At 38.0% G+C, this 13,933-nt stretch overlaps 1 protein-coding gene across 9 annotated transcripts in view; it reads right to left on the bottom strand.

Moving 5' to 3' along the window:
- ZNF385B (zinc finger protein 385B) overlaps positions 1 to 13,933 on the bottom strand; it is a 158,610-nt gene that overhangs the window by 94,549 nt on the left and 50,128 nt on the right. The window contains exon 1 of one of the 9 annotated variants that reach the window (XM_039702506.1): positions 3,851 to 3,865. The exons of 7 other annotated variants lie outside the window; for them this stretch is intronic. The gene's annotated coding sequence lies outside the window, so the exon portion shown is untranslated. Of the gene's footprint in view, positions 1 to 230; positions 295 to 3,850; positions 3,866 to 13,933 lie in introns of those variants that run through there. One more of the 9 variants, XM_039702523.1, reaches the window with a different exon arrangement.

The following is a 13,933-nucleotide window of genomic DNA, read 5'->3' as shown; positions in this document are numbered from 1 at the left end:
GCTATGTACTGCTTCATTATGACAAGTCTCTTCTACTAAGCATGTTCTATTCTGATCATTTTACTTACATTTTACTCAGTTCAGTCATCTTCACTGGAGCCGAAAAGCAGTTATTCCATTCCAACAGATAGATCCCAGTGACATTACTCCTGACATATGCACTTTTCTAAATGAAAGTGATGACACACTATCAAAAAAACCCCAAACAAACAAAACCCTCAGAGACTCACCAGCCCAGTGCCATTTGCAAAGCACTCTGTCACTGAGGAAGAGGCAACACTCATGCTCCAGAAATTCCCAACTGTGATGCAAGGAATTGGGCACGGTCAGGTTGGGGAAGGTTTTGTCCTTAAGTAAAGGCATAAGCACTTTCAGAAAAAGAGGAAAAGGGAGCAGGGTACACAGATTCAGGTTGCTGAAAGAACTTTCTACAGCTTGGACAGGGGAGCATATTGTGGAGTATGCTTACACCAGTAATAACAACTGCCTGATTTCCATGGAAATTATTTGATTTCACTATGGTGAATACCTTGAAAGACTGTGTTTAACTTGAAATCCACTTGAAATCCACTGTGTTGGCACTGGAAATATGAAAACCCTATAAAGGCCATGGGAGGGGTGCTATAAAAATTTCCAGTGGATAACTTTTTTTAGTCAGCATCCTCTGTTGTTATGGATAACAGGCTTTAGCAAGTCATCAAATAGAAGCAGGGTGGGTCACAGCCACAAAAATGTTGCATTAACAATAAAAAATGAGGAACACATTAGCACCAACATGAAAAGGCAAATTCAATACAGCCTTCTGAGACATTATTTAGCTTAAAAATACATTCAAATCCTGTCAGTGACTGAGAGCCTCAGGGATTATTAAAAAAACCCCACAAAACAAACAAACAAACCCTTTACCCCCCATGCTGAACAAACCAAACTTTTTTTTTTTTGCAGGGACTAATATCCGAACAGTTTGAACATAGGTAAAAAAGCATCAAGACAGTTTTACTGAGGGAAGGTATAAGAAATAAGCAATGCATCCAGGTATATTGCAAGATGAGCTGGCAGCTCAAACTGACTCCAAATTACCATCTGAGTATTTAGTTATGAAAAGCACAGCATCCTGATGCAAGAAGAAACAGAAAAAAGAAACTAAACTACATTAAATAACACCATTCATGACTCACAGGCTCACTAATTAAGAGATCTTATTGGAAGATTTGTCCATAACATCAATATCTCTTTCTGTTCACATTTTAACTTACCACCTCCCTCCTGAATGGACATTCTTGTTTAATGGCAGGTCACAACAGGAAGTTCTGCAGGTGAAATCACTTCTGATAAATTACAGGGGTAGAAGTCTGTACAGCCTAGTTCTAAGCCAGGTGTTTCAACTGTGGGCAGGTATGACACAGTATGACTCTGAGCATTTGTGAGCATCCAGAATCATAAAACAGGCTGAGGAAAGTCTCCTGCCTTCAGGGGCTGAGTTGTTTCATGGGCAAAGCCAAGAAACTTAATTTCTACCCATACTCTGTAAATGTGAAGTGAGTTGTCTGTTCTGTAGACTGTATATTGGCTCCAATCTTCTCCCACACAGCCTCTTCAAGCTGGGGAGGAATTGCACATTTCACAAACTCCCTACCCTTCAATCCCTTCTCTGTTTGTCACTTTTTCTCAGTTTTCCTTTTCTTGGTCTTTCCATCTATCCTTTTTCTACTTAAATTCACACTCCACTGTTCATAACTATGATCATACTGGCTTATCTTCCTTTGTTTTCTCTTCCTGCATACCAAATTATTTTCCTTTATGCTGATGCTTGAGTTAGTAGCCGGATTTTTTGGGGTTTTCTCCCCCTTTTTTCTCCTCCCCCCAGGACTGCACAAAAGCTCATCCTGAAGTCTGGGTTTCAGCATAGCTGCAAAATATCAGATCAATGGCACCCACTTCAAAGCCAGCTGGAAAGAAAATACACTCTTGCATCAGCATAACTACATTTCAGACCACGGGCAGGGAGAAAGCTGATGGAACGGAACCACCCAGCACAAAACCCAAGCCAGGGCTATTTTGGACATGGAAGATGCCTGTGAGATGCTGACCAAGGGATCTGCACTGCACTGCAGATTGTTTCTGTGGTCAGGCAGCTGGATTCATGTAGTACGACACAGACTGCTATAGGAAATTTTTTTCTGAAGCAGATGGATGTTGTTACTCAACAAAGAGACCAGCCTCTCAGAGCATGGTGACAAGTAGTAGCTCATTTTTATTTCAGCCTTAGGTGTGAAAGTCATTTAAACTACTTAACTGACACAAAGACATCGGGTTAATTTTTCTTGGCTGCCAGCCTTCTTTTTTCACAAAGTTATCAAATTGTGTACATGGGCTTTGCAGAGATGGCATGTGTTCAGACACATCAGAATTAGAAGTATATTTACACCTGTTATAATCCCTCCCCAAAGGTTTGCAGGTTCACAGATGCACGCAGTCATTCAATATTTCTGAGACTCCATACGTATATACATCTACTACAAACACAAGCACATGCTCCCAAAGCTGTGCATGAGCAAGTGCAAGATACACGGAAACTTGGCTGAAAATCCCCAGGCGTCGGATAGAAGAAAAACAACGCACCCCAACTCCAGGAACAGCACTGCAGCAGTGGCTGCGCTGTCAAACCTCCACCTATTTATTTCAATGGAAAATTCCATCAGTTTGCTCTGCAGCTTCCAAAGCTAGCAGTTCTAAAAGCACCACAGAAATTGTGTAGGTTATGTTACTACAGTTCAAAAACCACAGCAACATCTTAGAGCAACTGCCCCATCCTGAAACATTAATTTTGAATCCTGTTATATTTTATAAGCATTCTGTACATATCACATATATGTTCCATTTTATTTGCATTGTATAGAAGACATCCTGCCTTTCTCAATCTGGATCAAATACTAATTTTGAAATATTAACCTTGAAGGTTCTTCCTTGATACCTCAGCTGCCTTTCATCACATTCATTTGGGTATGCATTTCCTTCAGGGCATCTGAGATGTACCCATTTCATCCATTTGGGACAACATGCTCACAGAGGACATCCTTTCTGTAAGGGGGTACATTTAAAGCACTGATAGCATTAAGTAAGGTCATTCCAGGCACCAGTTATGAATTGTGAAGCAACCTAATTTAATTAATCATAGACTGAAGTAATTTGGATTTGCTCAGTCAAGACTGGCAGGTATTTTCTCTGATTTTCTTGAAATGAGTTTGTTTGGAATTCAACAGATTCATAGCACTGCAGTCTGCCACCCTTTTGGCAAAGTACCAACATACTGCAATGCATGACAGGATGCAGATTTATTCCCATAAAAACATAAGTGAGCTTCTAATCGTCATACAGAAAACAGATAAGAATCACATTACTCATAATACAACCGACATGCATATGCATTTTTAATTTAAAAATACTATTCAAATTAGGTTATTTCAACTTTATTATTAACTAAATAAAAAATATCAAAGTGTAGAGCCGTTTGACTAAGCCTTCCCTAATATGATGATTATTCCTGAGGGCTATTTCACTATTATCTGCCATTCAACCCAGTTTCCCAAAGCACTGATCCTCTGAAACTGCAGAGAAGCCAAAAGAAACTGCAGATACTGTGTCCTTGGAAAACTAGGCCAGCTGTCTTTCTGCAATTCTTCAGCTTCACCTCAGTTTAAGTCTGAGGTGCCCTTAAAAGAAATCACAACCCAAACTCCCTTTAAATGAATGGTACAGAACCACAGTTACCATCACCCCTGCTAATACAGTACTAATTTAGGCTGCCCTGACAGGCTGGATTCCCCCCAAAAACACAGGAAAAACCTACCAAAGTGAATGGGGCTTACATGTGCCCAGCTTGCAAGTGACACTACCAGACAGCTTTTGTTGAGCAGGCCAGTTCACCGGGGAAGCTTTTTGCACTGGCACACAAGGAAACACGAAAAACAAACATCCAGGACCTGATGAACTAAATGAGATGACTGAATGAGATGGACTCTGCAGGACAGCCAGTATCTCCCTTACCACAGCACTTAAATTTATGGAGAATTGAGACAATTTACTTTCTCTTTTAAACACAAAAGGACTCTCTCCCCTAAATGAGATGACTGAATGAGATGGACTCTGCAGGACAGCCAGTATCTCCCTTACCATAGCACTTAAATTTAATGGAGAATTGAAACAATTTACTTTTTCTTTTAAACATAAAAGGACTCTCTCCTTGAAAATGTCTTCTGGATAAAAGAATACATCATGTCTCTACCAATGTATGAAATTATTACCATTAATAATTCCCTCACTTTGCATACATATGTCTGGTCTTCTGGGCTCAGCGAAAAAAGTGGTGGATATCACTCAATATGTGGCAGTTTAAAAAAACCAAATAATTTTGTTCTTAAATAGAAAGTTGAAAGTTTAGAAAGGCAGTTTTAATTGAACTGAGCAGAGGGCCATTTTCTGTAAATGAGTCAGTTTATGAAGTCTGCTCATTTTGACAGCTGTAGAACCATACTAAACACCTGGGAAAGAGATCATAATGGCTACCAACATATTAAAAATTCCAATAAGATATTTTCTATGTCTCCTTTAGAAACAAATGATAAATGATAAATTTATATAAATAAATATATAGATGGATTATATAAATTAAGTATTTTCTGGGCAGATTAACTGCGTAGCATGGGTTTGCTGTCTGCTCTACAACATTGCTGGTCAAAACAAGTACATTAACAAGTGACTTCACTTAGTGAGTGGGCAGTACAAGAAACAACCTCACCTGCTTTCAAAGTATCTACAATTATTTAATAAGGATATAATCTTACTATTTCTGTATTTTGCACACATTTGTAGGTTTTCATGCCCATTGGTCTACTGAGCGTGTCAGGTATCTCCTTTAATTTTCATTGATTTCAGGGGAAAATTTAGTGGTTAATCACACTTGGTAAAAGATGAACAGAAATGGTTTATCTTAGAATAACTTAATCTTATGTTTCCTCTACTCTATTTCATATTTTTTAGACATAGAATAAGATCTTTAAGAATTGTCTTTAAAATATTTGCTCCTGAGACGGAAACTCGAGAAAGAGTAAAACTGACTGGACTTCTACAAAAAACAACACACATGCAGGTAAGTGAGTGTTTAATTTGGCATCTCAAATCATTAAATATATGTTGTACATGAGAAAATAACTACTTGAGAAAGGAGACTATATAGGTTTCACACAAAAGATAACTCAGAGACAGGAAAAGCCTGCATAATTAACTCAGTGTCAAATCCTCCAAGCCAAAAGCTTACATCCTTCAACACCAGTGTGAAGAATAGACCACCAAAGCATATTCTGTCTTTAGTGGGTTAACCTGCACAGGACTGCCATTCTCAAATATATCACAACAAAGATACGAGTACCTCCTGAACCTAGAAAAGGACCCTTACAGAAAATGTCTGTCATCTTTGGAAATAAACTGATCCTTCAGCCAAGCAATTCTCTCCCATAATTGCAAATAAACACAAGATTGGCAGCAACAGAACTGTGAAATATTAGTAGTTCCACATTAAGAAATCAGCAAAAAGGTAACTCAGTATTTTGGTTTTGGACATCTCTGGTGTCAGGCACAAAAGCACTCTTCTGTGTACCCCTTCCAAACAGTTCCCGTTAATTTGTTTTAGTCAGCATTGCTGGCTCCTGACGAGAAAAACTGACTAATGAGACAAGTGTTCCTTACCAGAGCCAGGTTTGGAGCAAGACTGAAACTTGAGAAGCAAGGAAGAGCCAGAGCAGCTTTGACACTATCCTTCACATAGCCTTCCATTTTCATATATGTAACAGAGTGACAAAGACCAGCAGAGGAATACATCTTGCAACCTCACATCCACTTGCTGAGGAAGACAGATATCCTTGCTTTTCCTTTACAGAGGAGTGGACACCATCCATCCATAACTCACATATAAAGAAGAGCACAAAACTAAAACCACATCTGACATTACTGGCTGAGAATCCCAACACAGAGATTGCAAAACAACATAACACTGGCCATTTCAATCACTTTGAAATCTCAGTATGAAAAAACCAATATGTTTAATCTTAACTAAGATTAGTCCTCAGTCCACAGGGGCTTTATAAACAGAGATAGAGATGTAATTGTCCCAGTCTACTCAGCGCTTGTCAGGCTGCACCCACAGCACATTGTACAGTTCTAGTCCCTACAAACCAAGAAAGATGTGCACAGAGCAGAGAGGTCCAAAGAAGGCCCTTAATGGTGGTCAAAGGTCTGGAGAACCTGCTGTATGAGGAAAGACTGAAGAAGTTGGAATTTTCTCTGTGGAAAAGAGAAGACTTAGGTGGAAACTCATAACAGAATTTCAGTACTTAAAGGACAGTCACAAAGAGGCTGGAGGCTCTCTCTCCATGACGATCCACAGGGAGAAGACAAGGTGTGTGAAGTACACTGGGAGACGCTTCATCTTGATAGGAGAAAAATTTATAGTGAGATGAAGAATTCCCTGCAACAACCTCCCCAGGATCATGATGGAATCCTCTTTGCTGGAGGTCTCAAGATGTGGACAAGCTGCTAGATCATCTCATCATGACTACCCTTCCCAGGAAAGCTTGGACCAGATGGTCTTTCAAGATCCCTTCTAACCTGGACTGTTCTCTGATACAATTAACCAGTTTTTCAAGAACATGTTGTGATAAAGTTAAAAGTATGCACATATAAGCTGATGATACCAAAAAGATATTAAAAAAATTAATTGATGTACTGACAAAAATGTGTCACAAGCATATTAAATTAACATAACACAATTGTATCAGAGAATTTACCTCTTGTTCACCTCTTTTCAAAACAGAGACACGAAATTACGATTTCCACAACTCTGCTATTCTGCTTGTGCAGTGCTTGTTGCTTAAGCAAGTTCCAGATCACAGATAATATACATAACACAGTCCACCAAAGGTCAAGTTATATCTAGTAACAGATGGATCTATATATACAGTTCTAGAGCATAAAAATACTATTAAGAAATCTCATTAAACCTATACTCATTAAGTCAATCTACAAGGAAAAGTGGCCATCTATAGTGCTAACAGCCACTCACCAAAATCCCTGCAGACTATGTGAAATGAGTTCATTCTTTGTAGAGAACTCTGAGACGGAGGAGACATTGTTCTTATCACTAAATGATCACAACTCAAAATACTGTGACTAAAAACATTCAATACATAAAAGTTCCAAGAGCAATTCAGTTACGAGGCTTTTTAAATACCTGCATTGCTCCATGTACTCTCTGAAGCTGCACAGTCAAAGTGATATAGGAAATCCACTTCTGTATTAAAATGAAATTATTACATAATATCATGGTTTGGAAAGGTGAATATGAAATAATTTCATATCTTCAGATGCTGAAACATGAGAGGAAACAAAAAGACCTCTCATACAATTTGTAGGTTCTCTCATATAATATTGACCAAAAAGTGCTTTTGTATTATAACTAGCTGTAATAGCATATAACATCAGATGTTCTGTGCTCCTCTTACTCAGACAAAACATTTCTTTTAGCAGAATAGACAGTAATACTCACCTGGGAATAGTCTTATTACCATTTTGCATAGGCCTTGTGTCTTATTATGACATATATTCCTTAGTTTTACAAACAAATTCAAAATCCAAATTCTTTATTCATCTTGTACTTCTCATTTTTGTGTTGAATAGCCAGAAGAAATTTAGCTTACCAAAATAAAGCTATTATCAATTTTCAGTATATTACAGTACTCTGACACATGTTCTTTCATCTTCTCTACCTTACTTGATGTGAACTTCATTATTGCAGTCTTGGCTACTGTTTGACTTAAATCATCTTCTCTCTGTTACATGTTAACATAAAGCAACACAACATCATTTCTTCTCTGTAACACGATAAGATAAAAAGACAGACCATAATAAATTCTCAGCCAAGTGGTCTACACCCCCTTTAAACCATTTTCTGTGCAGTGCAGAGTTAGCAGCACTGGCACTTAAATGAGAAAGAAAAAGGCAATATAAAAAATTTGTGCTAAATTATACTGGCCCATGAAATGAGAGACTAGCTCATTAATACAGGAACCTTAAAACAAGCTTTCTTCCCAGACATCTTCAAATAATAAATCAAGTGGATGTTGCTAAGACTATTTCAAAGATTTCTTCTCAGTAACATATAGAGGTCAAGGGTTTACTTGTCAATATTGTTAAAACAGAGCTTTAATACTGGTCACAGTAGGTGGAATTTTTATAGAGAAGCCTCTACATATTATCACTAATTTTACTTGACCTGAAATGAAAAAAAAACCTGTAAAAATGCAAGCCCTATTTCCCCTTTATACCTTCTCTAAATTTGTTATTTTTATTTTTGCTCCTTGCCTGAGCAGAGTATGTCATACTTAAGCACCCTTAACCACCTTGCTGAAGAAAATATTAATGAGCAAGTTACCAGGAGCAGATTTATTTACATAATTTAAATCTATACCTCATTTTACTTTTTATATATCTTTTATGTAATTACATATTATTATGTAGTTTATTAGGGTTATTTTCTCAACTTTTTAGTAAGAACAAAACAGTTAATTCTTTAACAAAATTTCCCCTTATCTTATGAATCTTTCCATCAGGACAGGAAAGGGGAAAAAAAAACAGGTAAATGCTAATTACAGCTCTGGTTCTCTTTGCTAGCTAGAAGTTTAAGAATCAGAGCTTAATAAAGTAGCCGCAGAATGAAAATCCTACTCATCTGACATCAAAACTTTCAAAGGGGTAAGGGTAAAATATTAAAGAAAGTTTTCCCATAATAACCACTGGCAAAAATCTTAATTATGCTGAAACTGTGAGATCTACTTTGTCTAATTTTTTTCTATCATGAATCTTCATTCTGAAACAGATACCGTTGTTTGAAAAATACCAATTACATTATCCCTTAGTGCCTCTTGATCTTATGCAGACTGCTCTCCTAGTTAACATTTACAAGAGAGCAACAGCCTCTTCATCTATAAAACATCCAAGTTTTAACAACGTTATGTATGAAGGTGAAGTTCACTATGCTACGTGGGAACTGAAAATCAGGATGTATCTTAGCAGTAGCTACATGAAATTCTGCATGCTTGCTTTTATGTCTGGATTTACAGAAGCTGTGACAATTTTTAAATCAGTTAATGATCTGGCACAAAAGATCATTCCCCAAGATGATTCTGCAGCCCTAGTGTCCCGAAGGAATGGCTTCCTCTCCAGGTACAAGTATCCACAGAGACGCAAAAATTCTGCCTTACAAGCCACACCAGGAGTACCACGGTGAGAAACAGCCTGGTTTTTACATCAGTAAGACCAGACTCATTTTTCCCATCCTTGTCAAACTCCAGCTTCTTTAAAAATGTCTATCAACCAAGTGTGATGATGCCTATTGTAATTCCAGATGACTTCCAAGTTGTAAGATTTGAGAAATAAGTAATTTAATGCAGATGATCTACATTTCAGTCTTGTCTAGGTTACACAGTTATACTATGTTTACATTGATTCAACACCCATGCAAATTAAAAGACATATTGAAGGTTAAGAGAGTGAACAAAATCACAAGGGTTTATTTTTCAACTCTACACCACTTGCGTTTCTCCTTGAGTGGAGACAAACAGAACTGTCACGCAAACTCATCAATTGAGTTCAGAAACCATTAACTCAACCTACAAGGTCATCAAGATAAGAACAAAATCAATAGGATTGTCCTTCAGAGCTCTTTTCAGATATGGCTAATGAGTCTCTACAGCACAGCCTTACACACTGGCTCATTTTTTAGTCAAATATTTACCCTGGTTGCAGTGCAACTTCTAGTTTGCTTTACAAGCTGTCAGTGTTCTGGTTTTGTCTACAGGACCGCTTCTTGCATCTGGTGGGGCCGCAGTGCTGTAAGGCTGTGCTTAGTGTACATAACACCCCCATCAAGCCTGGGTAATGCACAGCTTGCTGAGGAGAATGGGAAAATAATGCTCAAATAATGGAAGACAGCATCTGGATATTATTATTATGCCCAACAACCTAAGCCAGAATGAAAATCTGCATTAGGGTTGATGTTAACTCATTAAACAGAAGTGCAGAAATTAACTCTCTTGGCCTGCAGCCAACGATGACCCCTCCATTGCACAGGCTGAAGGAAGGCCTGCACTCTGAACACACCAAAACCTGCTGCAAGGATGAGTGGAGGGAGAGCTCTCATCACCTGACGATGACAAGCCCTGGCATAGCTCATGTTTAGATGTCAAACTTTTAAGACTCTTTGCAAAGCAGCCCCTCCATCCCCTCACCTGACGATGACAAGCCCTGGCATAGCTCATGTTTAGATGTCAAACTTTTAAGGCTCTTTGCAAAGCAGCCCCTCCACCCCCTTGTCCCCCTTGTCAATCCTTCTGCCACTAAAAGCGAGCATCAACTGATTTTGTCACAAGCAGATCACACCTTATGCCGCCCCTGGCATGGGAAATTTCTGTCTGATGGCCATCCTATCATAAACCTTTTAATGCTGAAAATACAAACAAGCTCTGCAAACAGGAGCAGCTTCCCTTTAATAAAGTCAGAAGAGTGGTACTGCCTATAAAGGGACTAAGTACCAGCAATGACAGCACAGTGTGCCTGCTCATCATGTGCACACTCTGAAACAGCCACTGCTGAGCTAAGCTTAATGACACACCAGAGACAACATTTGAGAAGTAGACAGCAACACCTGCCATGGATGCAAATTGGCCTACCTAGCTTCTATTTTCAGCAATTTGGTACTTAACTTCTATATTTGGAAAATAAAGAAGAAAGAAAAATATGTTTGTATTTGGGAACCCTGCACAACATTAAAATACCTATTCAAATGATAAAATACCAAACAAATGATCCAGACAAAAAATTCAGCTCACATGAGTGGATATACAGGTTTCCTTTTGCATAATGCAAAAACCATGGTTATCATCGAGGAACAGGTCATTTCACCTGTGCAGAGAAGCTCTGCAATCTGTTGCACTTGAATAAATGCAGAACAGCCTTTATGTAACATACTAAACAAGGAAGGCTGTCACTGCTTCACAAATGCAGCTTAGGACCATTCTAGTAGTCAGCAATACCCAGCAGCCCAGCTGAAGCCATCTCTGTTCACAAGGAGTGCTGTCTGGAGGGAGTTTTTCTGATAGCATGCGAGTCTGAAAGTCCTCCAAGATGCTGACAAGAGCAAAGTCATTCTCAGCTGACAAAAGTGGAAATACTTTTAAGGCTTGCCAAGGGCCACAAAGGTCACCATTAATGAGGCTGAAAAAGACATCCAAAGCCCCACCACAATGCCACAAGCATGAGACACAGACACACTCAAATTTGTTACACCTAAAGTCCCCTACCACACTAAAATACATCCCATACCTTGATGTTTTTACTTCCTCAAACCTTCCTTGAATTCCCTCTTATACACAGGAGAGAAGAGCTGCAAGTAAAAAAATTCTCAAAATATCTCCAAGCAATTCTAAGTGCATTTACTATGACAGTGATAAGGAGCACGTAATGTCATGGATAGAATATTTTATGTGCACTTGTTTAGCTTACATATGAATGACTGAAAAGTAGTTATCAAATAATTTTTCTTGGTTGGAAGAGAAATAAAATTATGTTTTATTTACGGCTACAACATATAATTGGCAAGCAAACCTCTTTATTTTGAGGTTACCCTAGAAATGCATCATTATTTTCAGGAATCAAAAGTTTGGGCCTTTGACTTTCAAAACATTTCCAGGTGTCCCTCCAAAAAGTGATTTTTTTTTAGTAGTTTATGCTAATGTTACAAAAATTGTCATATTTTGGACAGCTGAAAGGAAAATGCCACATTAGTTTATGAAAGAACCAAGTATTGCATATTTCTCTCAATGACTTCAACTAGCCTATCTCTTCCACTCCTGCTAGACTGTCATCCTGAATTTTGCATATTCCAAAGGAAAATTCCAAACTTCCTGTGCTTGGACATAACAGGATACAAACTGAAACAAGAACCAAATAATTTATGCTCTTTTTTATGAATATACACAACTCCAATTGTAATTCCCTGAAATAATTTACAATACACGAGGATGGCTATTGTATCACTTCTCTGCCCACCTCAGTTTTGTACTCTGGAATTATTTTTAGTTATTTTTCAATGCTACATGTCCATATACTATGTCAAAACATATATATCCTTGTAAAAGTGATAAAATTAAGGACAGCTGATATAACCTATTAGACAAAAGACTAATACCCAAATAATTTCTGACAAAAAAAATCAAATCATGCTTTGAACAACATTTTTAATGTAGTAAATAACAGAAAATGAACTTCTTTATTCTTAAAAGCCCAGTTTTGAAGGAACAGGCTTTGAATCCATTCCATATGCCCATAAAAATGTATGTAGGACTAGATTTTTTTTTTTTTTACATTTCTCTTCTGTAATGATTTATTCTACTTATATTGAATATCTCCTTGGGATATGTTCTTGTAGCCACATATTTTGTTAAGTAACATTCATGTACTTTAAATGTTTTTACTCTCAGACATTGCTTAGGATTTACTTCCCTTTTCTGTTTTTTTCATTATTGAAGCATTTTGAAGCATTTCAGAAGTTTCCCAAGATACAATTTTTACCTCCTCCTATAAAAATATGAGTGCTTTTTCTTACCCTTGTCTTGCCTATACTACCTTAACCTCTTAACATTTGCAGCAACTGTGTTCTTCCTAGAACTGCCTAGACTTTATTTGCTTTTGGTTTGTGAAATTTATTAGGTGTGAAATATTTTATTGCCTTATTTACTGGCTTCACTGTCCTATTCTGGGAAAGCAGGCAGATCAGCTACAGGCACCCCTAAAGACAACAACATTAATGACTCCAGCTGATGTTCCTACTTGTCCAGCCAATGGAAATGTGAGCACTGTTCCTGCAAGCAGCATGCTTCCTGAAGCACTGCCCCAGCACACTCCAAGCTCAGTGCCTGGAGTGACGCCAGACACACACCCTGGCCTGTTGCACAGAACTGCAGACAACACATTCTGATCATCACCTACTGAAGGAAAAAAAAAGTAATTTATATTTTTCATAAGCAGGACTACTCAACATAAAACCTAAATTTCCATCACCTAGAAATATTAAATTTGCCATTCAATTATCAAATAAAGAAAAGATAATTTAGGCAATGTAATATCTATGACCAGGAAATTCCATTTCCCCCTTGAACACAGAAAAATAGGTTAAAGACCTGAAGAAAAGTATTGCGCTACTATCTCCTGCCAATTACTGTGCCATCCCAGTGTGCCACAGAGCCATATCAGCAGTCACTCCAACATCCCTGACAGTCTATCAAGACACTTGCATTTCATTTATCTATGGTATACTGACCAAATAAATATGTAACACCATCCCAACACAACCAGAGCAAAACACAGTTTAACAGGATTAAACAGATGAAAAGAAGGAGCAGGCAGTGTACAAGGACACTGATTATCATCATTACAAATCTGTGTTAAAAACTCCAAATTTAAGTAAATTATATTTTGGTTGAAGTATAATGGAAGTGTAAGATTTAGTAAGTATAGGTTGGACTCTGCATTTGACACTGAGGACCTGGAAACCTGTGTGTTTGCAACATGCAGCACAACTTGAGATGGGAGGAGATCAGAGAGCTCCTGGCTCCCTGTGTCCTCCTTCATAGCCTGTTGGACTGCACACTCATTTTCTGAGGGTGGTTCCTTGACTCATTCTTCCTTTTCAAAACCAAATGCCCTCATGGCTGAGCTGTACTTGCAAGGCATGGAAAGAAAACAGCAACTTGTGTAAGGAAATCCATCAAATTGTATAGCTGTCTCTTTAACATATCAGCTACATCTTGATTAGCCCAGTTAA

The sequence above is a fragment of the Passer montanus genome, unplaced genomic scaffold (genome assembly GCF_014805655.1).
Source record: "Passer montanus isolate IOZ18808 unplaced genomic scaffold, ASM1480565v1 scaffold1, whole genome shotgun sequence".
NCBI lineage: Eukaryota > Metazoa > Chordata > Aves > Passeriformes > Passeridae > Passer > Passer montanus.
The sequence above is the reverse complement of the archived record's forward strand: the minus strand, read 5'-3'. Positions and strand labels throughout refer to the sequence as shown.